This window comes from Typopeltis vanoorti, unplaced genomic scaffold (assembly GCF_054136105.1).
Source record: "Typopeltis vanoorti isolate ZY-2024b unplaced genomic scaffold, IOZ_Tvanoo_1.0 HiC_scaffold_112, whole genome shotgun sequence".
In the NCBI taxonomy this organism is placed as follows: domain Eukaryota; kingdom Metazoa; phylum Arthropoda; class Arachnida; order Uropygi; family Thelyphonidae; genus Typopeltis; species Typopeltis vanoorti.
In genome coordinates this window covers 8,593-21,046 of record NW_028327916.1, presented here as the reverse complement: position 1 = coordinate 21,046, position 12,454 = coordinate 8,593, and the positions used below count along the sequence as shown (strand labels likewise).

General features: G+C 36.8%; 1 long non-coding RNA gene across 1 annotated transcript in view; it reads right to left on the bottom strand.

Moving 5' to 3' along the window:
- The window catches only part of LOC150092236 (uncharacterized), a 29,670-nt gene extending 17,822 nt beyond the window's left edge, over window positions 1–11,848 (bottom strand). The window contains exons 1-2 of the long non-coding RNA XR_016550600.1: window positions 11,579–11,848; window positions 5,123–5,208 (exon numbers count right to left, since the gene is read on the bottom strand). This is a non-coding gene — a long non-coding RNA (uncharacterized LOC150092236). The remainder of the gene's footprint in view (window positions 1–5,122; window positions 5,209–11,578) is intronic.
- Window positions 11,849–12,454: the final 606 nt, after the last annotated feature.

The following is a 12,454-nucleotide window of genomic DNA, read 5'->3' as shown; positions in this document are numbered from 1 at the left end:
TTTTTTTGCGTACATCAGATATGCTGCTTAGGGCATCCCGTCCTAAACATTCTTACCAAGCCATAACCCTGAAAGCATATGCTGATGATGTTATAGTTAGAGCCCACAAAGAAGAGGATTTCTATAACATACAAACAGCATACGAACAATACCAAGCAGCCTCAGGAGCCAAACTAAATGCATATAAAACCACAGGACTGTGGTGTAGCAAATGAAAAAACCGAACCGATTCCCCAATGTCTGATCACTGGTCCACAGAGGGAAACAAATACCTGGGGATTTACCTATGAAACACGCCCTCTTACGTGAATAAGAACTGGGAAACAGTTCTAATCCACGTTTGGTGGCTAATTTAATTAATTAAATTAGATTAAAAATGAAATTAATTAAAGGTTTCAAGCAAGTACTAGGAAAATGGGCAGCAATAGGAGCCTCTGCTCCACAAGAAGGAGAACAATAATTGTTAACCAAATAGCCACCACAGTCCTTTGGCATACAGTAAACATTCTTACGCCACCAGTGCAATTTATCATACAAATACAGTCAACTATCTATCAATTCATATGGAACAGAACAAACTGGCTCTCTTACTCCAAGCTAAGTATCCCTCTCAAAGAAGGAGGACAAAACTCGAACTCCATGGACAACAGGATAAAAAAGTTCCGTACTCGCTTTCTCCTTAATACCCTACAGGAAATGGCATACAAACACACCACCGAATATATTTTCACTTCTGCCACTAGAGGTATCTCTTTCTCCACAACATTACGAATGACAACAGCACACGCGCCAGTGAATCAAACGTGTCAGTGAACAAACTTCTACAAAGATGTCCTTCGAAGATGAAAGAAGCTAAACTTCAAACACACAGTGAAGACAGCATCCCTTCCTGAAATCTTCATGGAACCCATCTTGCACAACACGATGGTAAGAAACACGATCACTCAGAAAGAGATTTTCTCTCCTCCATGGAGCTGGCGAGGCGTGAGGATCTTGGGTGATATTCTTTCTCCGAGCCTCACCTGGCGCTTTCCAAAATCGATCGAAAACCTGGAATACAGGAATCAGGCTGAGCAGATACACACTATAAAATCAGCTTTTAAAGCTGCTATGCCTGATAGCATAATGCAAGAGAGACTCAGTACTTATGACTGAGAAGATCCAGTACCTATCTTTCTGATAAAAACTAATAATTCATGGGAGAAACTTACACCCAGCAACACCAACAAAATCTACAACTCTCTAACACAACAGTCGAACCAAAGCACTTTAGTGGAAAATCCTGCATCATCCCACCAAACACTATTTCAATGCAACCTACCATATCGCACAAAGAGCCACCAAACCCGACGCAGATATTCAGTGGAGAATGTGAGTGTATTACCCATAATGTATTACACACTTCAACTATATTACAAAAATTTAATCCGGATGTTTCAGATAACTGCCTGTTCTTCTACCAATCAGGAACAGTCCGGCATATCTACTTGGAATGCCCAGTCGACGGCCAATTAATCAGTTTGTCTCGGGAAAAGGCAGCTCTCACCTACGGTAGTCTTCATACAGAAGAGGAGTATCTCAATTTCGTCCATGCAGAGTCAAATAATCATTCATTCTGCAACTACCTCTTCATCGCTGCGAAAGCGGTAATATACAGCTTCTACCTCAGACATACAAGAAGAGACAGCACAGAAACTTAACAGAGAGAGGCAGCTGACAAACTCCTTGCAGCCTTCAAACAAAAGGTGAGAAGTCGGATGCTACACGAGCATCACCACACCTTAGATCTTCCCACCAAGATTGGAATCCACGAAATCAACTCCTGGCTGAGCAGGATGACTGCATAATAGTCCACTTTCTAGCATAGAAGTTATATCATCCCCCCCTCTCCCCAAAGAAAGGGGGGAACGTTTTTTTTTTAACAGTGTGAATAAGATCATGTGTTGCTCTCATGTAAATAGATAATATTGTCCTACAGCAACTGTTATGTTCTTATTCAAATCATGTCAGAATAACTGTTAATGGCATGAAAAACTCTAATTCACCTTACAACAACTGATATTCCTATGTAACATACCTCAACAAGGAATGAGCATGTAACCTCTCTGGCTAACTGCAGAGAATCAAAAACCGGTTAATCCTGTACATAAGATTTGTACTCACAATATACAAATGCAAGCCATTCCAGTCACACACACTACATATATGACAGAAAAATCCTAATTCCATCTCTTTCTTCATTGCATTTATTCTCAATTTCCATGCAGCTTCTCTTGCTATCCCTTCATAAAATGAAAAATTCGATCTTCTGTATGAACTTTTCAAAGGTTTGTGGGTCTCTGCCGTATCACACCGCTTTCTATTGTCTGTTTGCATCTGCGGTTCACAAATTTTCAGTGTCCCTTATAATCTACTTTCCGCAGTCCTGATATCATCTTTAACACTTTCAGTTGTATTCCCACTCCACCATAGCAACATCATCTTGGAAACCAGGAGACCAAACCCACACAATAGCCCAAGTGAGGTAGCATCTTGTCAAAATGACTGTTGTATCCCTCTCATGTCACCGCTTCGTATGAGCATTGCAGTTATTCTTTAATTGTATTTGCAATCTTTGTTATCTGGCTCGTGGAGTTCGTCTTCCTCTCTGCTAAGACTAAGGTTCCTAGCCTAATCTCTTTCTTCTAGCATAATCCCCCCTCAGTATAATACAGGATTAAATATATCATTGTACCAAAGAGCATACCATTACAATTAGCAACACTGAAGTGACAAACATTTTCACATGCTCACAATTCCTGCTTCTTCAAATCATCCTGATGCTCCAATCTGTCTCTCTCTCTTTCTCTGTATGAACAGCAAATAGCTGTATGACTCTTGTTAAGCCCCTTTAAAAATGTAGTTATTGATGTAAATACTGAATATTAATGGACCAAGAAGTGACCCCTGAGGTACACCAATTGTTTCCGTAGATTTTGTAGACTCACATTCCCCACCCACCACTTTTTTGTATCTGCCAGTCCAATCGTATCCAAACTAGGAATTTATAATTCAAATCCATATCGTCTAACTTTCTCAACAGCCCCCATTGTTAAATCTTGTCAGGAGTCTTAGCAAAGTCAAAAGTATCGTGCTTCATCCATTCCCCTTGTCTGACTGAACAGTCATATTACGAAACGAGAGCGAATTACTCAAATATATGACCTTCCCTAGTACACCAATGCTGTTTAGTGGAATGTATATTCTGCCAACATATTTTTGTATGCAGTCTCTCACCAGCTTTCCCAAAATCACCACTACTCCAGAGATAATGACAGGTAGAAAGACATATGAGTCTTTGTACAACCTTTGTGCAACGCGATTATCATACATTCTTTCCTCTTCTGTGGAATCTTTCCTGTGTTTAGACTCAGATTATACATTGTTCCCATCAGATCCTATTGTTGAATTCATATTCAGCGTATGCAACAGCTCTAATACCTCCTGCTCATACATATCAGTTTCTTCTTCCAGTGTACAAATAGCTTTGAGCTCTATGTTGCATACGCCAGCTTGCTATCTTTTAGCAATTTAGGCACTCATTAGTTGTACAATCTCTTCTGCATCTGTCCACGCATATCATCAGCATACAGTACAGTTTGTTCCTTCACAGTCATTATTTCTTTTACTTGCAAATAACGAGAGAATTCTTCTGGGTTGTCTTTAGCTTGACCAGCCAGTTTTTTCATGTTATATTAAGTTTTTTGTACGGCAGTTTTTATTCTTCTGGCCTTCTCCTTATCATTTTCGTTCCTGATATTATCCCTGTGCACCTGTATACTGTCCATATCATATTTTTTCTTAAAAACCTCTTGCTTAATACAAATACAAATCAATTTACCCCCCCCCCTTGTTTATTCTTCGAACTCTACAAACACCTTCGATATTCTATCATGCATGCATTTTTTAAATACGTCTCATGCATTACTGATTTCCCTACCATCTAACAACGATGCTATGGGAAGGGAGCTAGTACTTCCCACAGCTGTTCATAATTTCTGCTTTGTAGTTCAGCATGTAGTCTTTTTTTGAATGGAATAGCCATACTTTGTAACTTCCGCGATCGACCAAGCATGATCACTGTCACCACCTCTAGGCAGAATAGTCACTTCTGAAATTCCCTTACACTATATTCAGGTTTATTATTCTTTGAGCTCAAGTTCCTTCTGTCACGTGCTGCCTGAAGAAGTTATCTCGCAACAGCTTAAGAAATTCGATTCCATTTTTCTCACGGATTTCACCGCTACAACACCCCACTGTCGAATTATGTTATTCTCCACCTAACACCATACATCATAAAACTCAATGCTACATAGTCTCGTGGTACATAATTGGAAGCGCCATAACTTTAAAATTAGGTCACAACTCCGACCAATAGGAGACGATGCAGATACACCAAAGGCAGAAACACCAAGCCCACATGACATAGCCTACACTTCCCACACGCCCTCCGAAGACGATGCACAGTCGAAACTGCTCACACCCCGTTACTCCCGCCCTTGATCTTATCCCATCCTATCCTTCTTCTCTTTGCCCAAAATTTCTATTTTTTCACCCCCCCCCCCTCTCCAAAGTATTCTCTTCCCACTTTTAATAATAAAAATCCCGGGTTTTTCAAAAAGTCCACATACCTCTTGCCTCACCAATAATTCTCCCACATTACTCTATCCCCCCACTTTTTCCAAACCCCCTTCCTTTATCAGATGAATGTATATTGCCATAGCCAGGATGCCGCTGAATACGAAGACATACCAATATTACAATAAACATTTTTGAAAGGCGAACTCATGATACATGATGTTTACAATTTATACCAATATACACACAATGCACGAAAAATGTGGATCTTTCGTTGGCTTAGTAAGAACACGGATTTCGATATGAAACTCTTTGAAGAAATACACAGCCCACCTTTTAAACAGATTGAGTGATAGCTCTAAGGGACGAAAAGCTGTAATACACCAAATTCTTTTAAATGAATGATAATGCGGATAATCATAACAATACCAAACAAAGCAAATAATTGCCTAAGATAGAAGTCATTTTAATTATTCAGATTTTTTTGATTATATACTGAACTTACATCATCATCTACGTCGCACTGCAAACCCGAAGCACAAGGACAATATTCCGTGTAGATGAGTTTATTTTTGTCTTCACAGAGGTCACCTAATAATAATATACAATAATTATAATATAAAGAGTTGATGATGGAGAAGAATTTATACCTTTATATACTTTTTTTTTTTTCAAATTTCATTTGAAACATATAAAGAAATATGTAATAAAATATTAAATTTTTATATAAAATATAAAGAAATTCATAACATTTAAAATTTAAGTCATTTTGAGTAGCGCATAGCTTCTATTAGTAAAACAAATAGCCATTTTCTATCTCTATGAATAGTAAACATTAATATCAGCGCGCCTTAACACATTCCTGTCGGACTTTATACAGTACATATTTTGCACCAGTCAGCATTTTTATTCACATTTCATGGAGAACACACATATATATAACGAATTTTAATAACTTAAAAAAAATATATATTCATTTCAGTTGTTTGCTAAGGATTCTATAAAAAAAATTGTTATTCGCTATCAGTTTCTGACAATAAACGCGAAAGCTTTCGTTTTCGTGAGACTGTAATAATGGTATTATAGTCATCGACTTCCGCCTCAACTTGTGGAATTCTTCTTGTCATGTCTTGAACAAAAGTACCACTGGTTGTTTCAGTAGTTTTAGATGAACTCAGTTATTAATCGCTGTATTGATGCGTTACATAAGTCGCGATATAATTCTCTGTATGAAGATATTAACAACTTAAGCTCACCTGAAAACTTCCCAGCACTTCTTCTCGGGCAAAATAATTGCCTAAATTACTGGTCAGTTTAAGACCTTCTTTAACTATATCAGCAGTAAAAGTAGGATTATCTTGATCATTATCATTAACTTCTTCGCTTTCAGGAGTCTCAGAAACAATCTCCACCTTTCGTCTTCGCTAAGAGGTTTATCAATTAATATCTGCCGACGTATCATCGAATCCTTCTCCACCAATTTCAGATGCCAAACTTATTATATTGGGGAATTCTGCAGTGTGAGTGAAGGGAACAGGAGCGTTCTCTTTAATACATGCGGGCCAAATAGCTTTCTAGCATGCATTCATAGTTTCTGGTCTCAATTCAGATAAGGATAATCGAACCTGATCAATACAATCCATAACTGAAAACTTTTTCCACACATCCATAACTGATAGCGTTTCATCATCATTTAGCTTGTTCAAAACGTACAAGTGAAATGTTCGTCTGACGTAATAGGTTTTAAAAGTCGCAATTATACCCTGATCTAGAGGCTGTAGCAATGATGTGGTATTGGACGGCAGAAAAAAAAAAATTGCACATTTAGGTGTTCTATGGCAGGATTACCGGGTGCATTATCAAGAATCAAAAGCACTTTAAATTCGAGATCCTTGTCATTCAAATAGCGTCTAACTTCTGGCACAAAAATGCTTGTGGAACCACTCAGTGAAAATATCAATGGTCACCCAAGCTTTTTTTGTTGGCCATCCAATAAACTGGCAAATTTTTAAATTCTACACCTTTCATTGGCCGTGGTCTTAATGATAGATTTATGAGCAGTGGCTTTAACATCCGATCTCCTAAAGCGTTCCAACAAAACAGGAGTGTTATGCGATCCTTTGCTGCTTTGAACCCACCAACAGTTTTTTGCATTTTTGATACGTAAGTTCAGTTTGGCATTTTGTTTCCAGAAAAGGCCGGTTTCATCTATATTCCAAACTTGTTCACGAGTGTAACATCCATCTTTATTTTAGCAAGTTTTTGTGGAAATGTTTTCATCAGCAGAAGCCGTTTCACCTTTAATTTTTATATTATGAAGAGCATGTCTTTTAATCCAGCCAACCATTGCTTGCATGAAATTCATATTTTTTCCTCGATTGAGATGAAGTATCTGGTTGCAGTTTTTTAATCTGTTCATAAAATCTCAATGCTGATTACTTGATGGAATTTCCGTCAACTGGCATTCTTTTTGTGTACATCTATCCACATCACTAAATCTTTTTTGGCCTTTTCTAGAACAACATCTCTTGTGTACGATGAAAATTTCGCACTCGATATTTTGTACCAGAACATACCGCTTTTCTAATAGCCTCTTCATTTTTCTTTATAGATCTGACAGTTGATTCACGGACTCCAAAATGCTTACCCACAGCCGTCGCACCTTCTTCAGCTTGAAGACGATCTAAAATTTGAATTTTAATATCCAAGGAAACGGCTTTCTTTTTTTTTTTTTTTTTTGGTTATCGGCAACATCATGTGAGGGCTGGATTAAAATCTTCGGTTAATGAAATGAAAGTATGAAAATTACATATAGCTTACCATTTATTATTTCTTGGCAAAATTATTAATTTTATAACGCGATTTTTATTTTGATTTCACTTAAAAAATGCAAATGCAAAAAATGCGGTAACTGTGTTGTATACTCAAACACCAAATTTAAACTGCTAAGAACTGCTTTTTTATGCGCAGTCAGTTATGTAATTCGGGGAATTCCCAATAAATGAAATGCGTAAGAATTTAGAATTTTCTTAATTGAAACGAGAATGCAATTCTACAAAATTCTCAGAATTTTCTTGAGTTATGGATTTTTTCCAAACTTAGACTTTAGGTTGGTAGCGTAAAAGTGAATAAAAATCGCGTAAAAAATTATTTTTGATATTCCATTTCGCGTAAAAAAAATTCGCATAAAAAGAGGTTATATATATACTTTTTTTTTTTTTTTTTTAATTTTCCTCCCAATAGTAACCCTACTAGGAGATAATTTATTCCAACACGCTCCGTTGCATACAATGCTTATATTACCTGTAGCTTCCAAGTACTAAAAGTACTGATGTCAATTATGTATAGAGACTTTCTATGATGTTCATAGTTTATTTAAGCTTCAGTGTTTTACTGTTTTTTCTTTTTTCTTTCTTTTATAATGTCTCCTGATGAAGGCTGTTGCAAGCCGAAACTAGTTCTTGTTTTAATATTAAAACCTTTTTACTTAAATCTCGGTTCTAGTCATTCAATTCTTAAAAAAAAAAAAAAAATATATATATATATATATATATATATATATATGTTAAAGATACCAAGCTATTTAAAACCTGGTTTTACTCCATTTCCCAAGTAAGCAAACAGATGAACAAGTCAAGTTTGCGCCTGCAAGTGTTGCAAGTCCAGCTGACCCTGCACGTAGTGCAAGACCAAGGCAACTCATGGTAAAAGTAGAATAAGCTCTAATCACTAATCTTAATATTTACCCTTAATGCAAAGCACATCTCCCGGAGGAGATGTATGATATGCTTTGTATTAATATATATATATATATATATATATATATATAGAAAGTATTTTACCTTGGGTATATAGTATATTAACGATACCAAGCTATTTTAAACCTGGTTTTACTCCAATAAGGTTAAAACACCTTATGGTAACTTGTTCTGGTAAAATACTTATAAGCTCTGTATTACTAAAATCTTGGTATTTCTAGCCTGGCTCTCACTGATGAGACCTTAATAAAGGTCGAAACTGGTCTGGGTAGTGGCTCCTTGCCCTTAATACAAAGCATCATACATTTCCTCCTGGAGATGTGCTTTGCATTATGGGAAAATATTAAGATTAGGGATCAGAGCTTATTCTACTTTTACCATGAGTTACCTTGGTCTTGCACTACCTGCAAGGTCAGCTAGACTTGTATTATGTGCAGGCGCAAACTGGACTTATTTGTGTTTTTGCTTACTTGGGAAATAGAGTAAAACCAGGTTTAATATAGCTTGGTATCTTTAATATATATGTATATATATAAAAGTCTTTATAATCAGTTTTTCATAACTGATTATGAAAAACTTTATCATGATATCATTTTTAACATTCTTCTTTGCACTCTCTCCACTTTATCAGAATCACAACAGAAACCAGGAGACCAGACCTGCGCACAGTAGTCCAAGTGAGGTCTTATGAAGGCCTTGTAAAGAAGCAAAATAACAACCTTATCTTTACATGAAGTTCATTTCAGCATTGCAATTATCTTTGGAGTTGTATTTCCAATATTTGTTACATGGCTCCTGAACTTCAACTTCCTATCTACTAAGACTCCCTGATCCCTAGCCTGATCAGTTTCTTCTAGCCTAATCCCACCAATATAATACGACACTGGATATCTAATCACACCGAAGTGAATGACTTTACATTTACTGACATTGAACTGACACCCATTTTCCTATGCCCACAATTCCAGCCTATTCAATCATTCTGCAAGTACTGCTGCAGTATTCCTAGAATATCCTACCTATCTTTGCATCATTAGCAAATAGCTGTATATCGCTTGTCAAATCCTTCCCAGTATCATTAATCTACAGACTGAATAACAGTAGACAAAGATTTCATCCTTGTGGTACACCACTAGTTACTTTAACTCTTGTACACTTATTCCCCGTATACCCTTTTTTGATATCAAAGTCATCTCATCCACGCTAATATTCTATAATCCACACTCATATTCTCCAATTTATGCAACCGTGTGCTATGCTGTATTCTGTCAAAAGTCTCAGCTTAATGTCTTGTCTAACTAATGGTAACATTATTATAGGATATGAGGAAGATACTAATACATGTTATTCCCTTAGTAAACCATTTGCTGTTTGTTGCAAAGTAGAGATTTTCTATCAACTCCTTTTTATACGCAAACCCTGACCGACTTTTCCTAAATCTTCACCGCCACTCCTGAGATACTGACCTCTCAATTTGCCCCACCTTTGTGCAATGGGATTACCATACGTACTTTCCATTCCTGTGGAATCATCGCTGCTCTGAGGCACAAATTATACAGCCAGGTCAAAGGAATAGCCAGTTAAGCTGAACACTCTTTTAGCATCAATGTTGATATCCAATTAGTCCCCATTGCTGAATTACTCTAATACCTCCTCTCCTGAGTTTCTTCAGCTAGTAAAGAGGTAGTAGTAGTGAGCTCAATGTTGCACACACCAGGTTGATATCTTTTAGCAAAACGGCTATTCATTAGTCGAACATCACTTCAGCACCAGCCACCCGTATATCATGTGCATTCAGAAGGGTTATTCTAACTAATTCATTCTTTCTTTTATTTGCAACTTTTCGATGGAATTTGCGTGTATTGTCTTAATTTGCTGATTAATTTCTTTTGATACTCAACTTTCCACACAATAGTCGTGACTCTTCTGACCTGCTGCTTATAATTTGTATAACGGACATCATCCTTATGCAAAGGATGATGTGGAATGAATTTCCATCCACATCATCCTTTTCTTACGAATCTCTTAATTGCATTATACATTAATTTTTCTCCTACTCTATTTATTCTTCGAACTCTCGAGACACATTCTGATATCGCATCATTTAAGTATTATTTAAATGCTTCACATGCACTGTCGATATTCTTTCCATCCATCAACCAATCCCATTCCAGTGAACTCAGTATACTCCTCCGTTGGTCATAATTTCCTGCTTTATAGTTCAGCATGTAACCTTTTCTGAATGGAACATTCATAAACTTAGTCACTTCCCAAGTGAGTACCGCATGACCACTGTCACCAACCGGAGGCAGAATAGTTGCATCTTTAACTGAAACACCCTCTGACACTGTAATCAAATCTAACACTCTTTGACCGCAAGTTCCTTCTGTCACATGACCCCTCCTCTCCTATCCACTCTATCCTTCCTAAAAATACTGTACTCTTGACACTTGATACCAGTTAGTAGATCTGATTCTGATAGCAGGTCTCACTAATGCCTTCAATCTGAGGTCCTAACATATTGACTAAGGCAACAAACTCTACCCCTTTGTTTTTGAAACTCCTAGCATAATGTAAACACATAATAATCTACCTGCATGCTCTTTTATATACGCTTGTCTCCAGTCTACATGACACAGTTGGACAACTTGCAGATCTCTATTCTACTCTAGTGCTTTGTAGATGTAGACATCTTTGAACACGTGTGATGTCTTAACAGGAAGAACACATAGTCGAAATCGTTCTCTCTTCGTAATCATTTCCATGATAATGCCTATTCCTGTCAATAACACAGTTACATAACATTGTCGCTCTTACACACTGATTCTCACCATTCCATGTACGCAGCCTACACGTTGAATCATTTGCCATCATAGCTCTTCTTAATTCATTGTTATCATAGCGAAGTAATATACTTACGATTTTCATAACGGACTCTCACTTTCTCACTCCCTTTTCTTCCAACAATGCTTTGATGTACTCTCTCATACTGAACTCATAGCTAGTTTAGTTGTTAGTATCAACTACAATTGTGATGTCATTTAGCTTTTTTTTTTTTTTTTTGAATTGTATGTGCTATATTTTTAATTTTTGCTCCCGGAAATCTTCTAGTTATAACCCGCTCATGTTCACGCTATCATAAATAGAACCACCAAACCAAATAATATCCTTCTTTTTACATTCAACGTTACTTCCTAACTTACCTTCTTCCGTGAGTTGTTGTTTCTTATTTTCCTGCTTAATTTTTTTCTCCTCCTGATGTGCATTCAACCGCCACTCGACTTTCTATTATTCCAGAGTCGTCTCTCTAATAATCTGTTTTAACTATGCTATTTTGCAGGTTAACCTCAATGTCTTCAAATTCTCCTTAGCGGGGCAAGCTTTCTTATTTTCGACTTGGTTGCTCTTCTTAGCGTTGTGCATTTATGGCGCCAGTTTAAACTATATTTAATATTTCAGTATCGTAATAAATATATTACAAAGTACTACATACACGAAAATGTACTAATATAATATAAAACACTAATTTTTTAAGGGAAAAAACACAATAAAACAGATAAAAAGAACCACTTTTACAAGATCGCTAAATTCACTGACCAGTCATAATATAGCCTCTAAACCAGACTTGTATTATCAAAAGATTTGTTAAGCATATGATTCATTTTTATGCAAGTACAACACGCACATTTTCATCATCATCATCATTATGTAGCTTCCCAATACAGCTTCCCAATACAGCACCATGTCCTTCCAGTCCTCTCTATTGACAGCTGTTCTTTTTGTAGATATATCCTCTTGATCTTCTTCCCATAATCTTTCCTTCTAAAACTGTTAGTGTTCTCTGTCCTCCTGATCGCCTCAGTGCATGACCTGTCAGTCTCATCATTCTCTAGATCATTTCTTGCAATAAAGATATCTGTGTTTTCATTCTCTGTAGTACCTCTGCATTTACCACATGCTCTGTCCATGAGATTTTCAGGGTTCTTCTCTACTACCACATTTCAAAGGCCACATTTTGATGTGGCCTTTGATATGTTGTTTACTCTCTTCTTGAATACCCAGATCTCAATCCCATATGT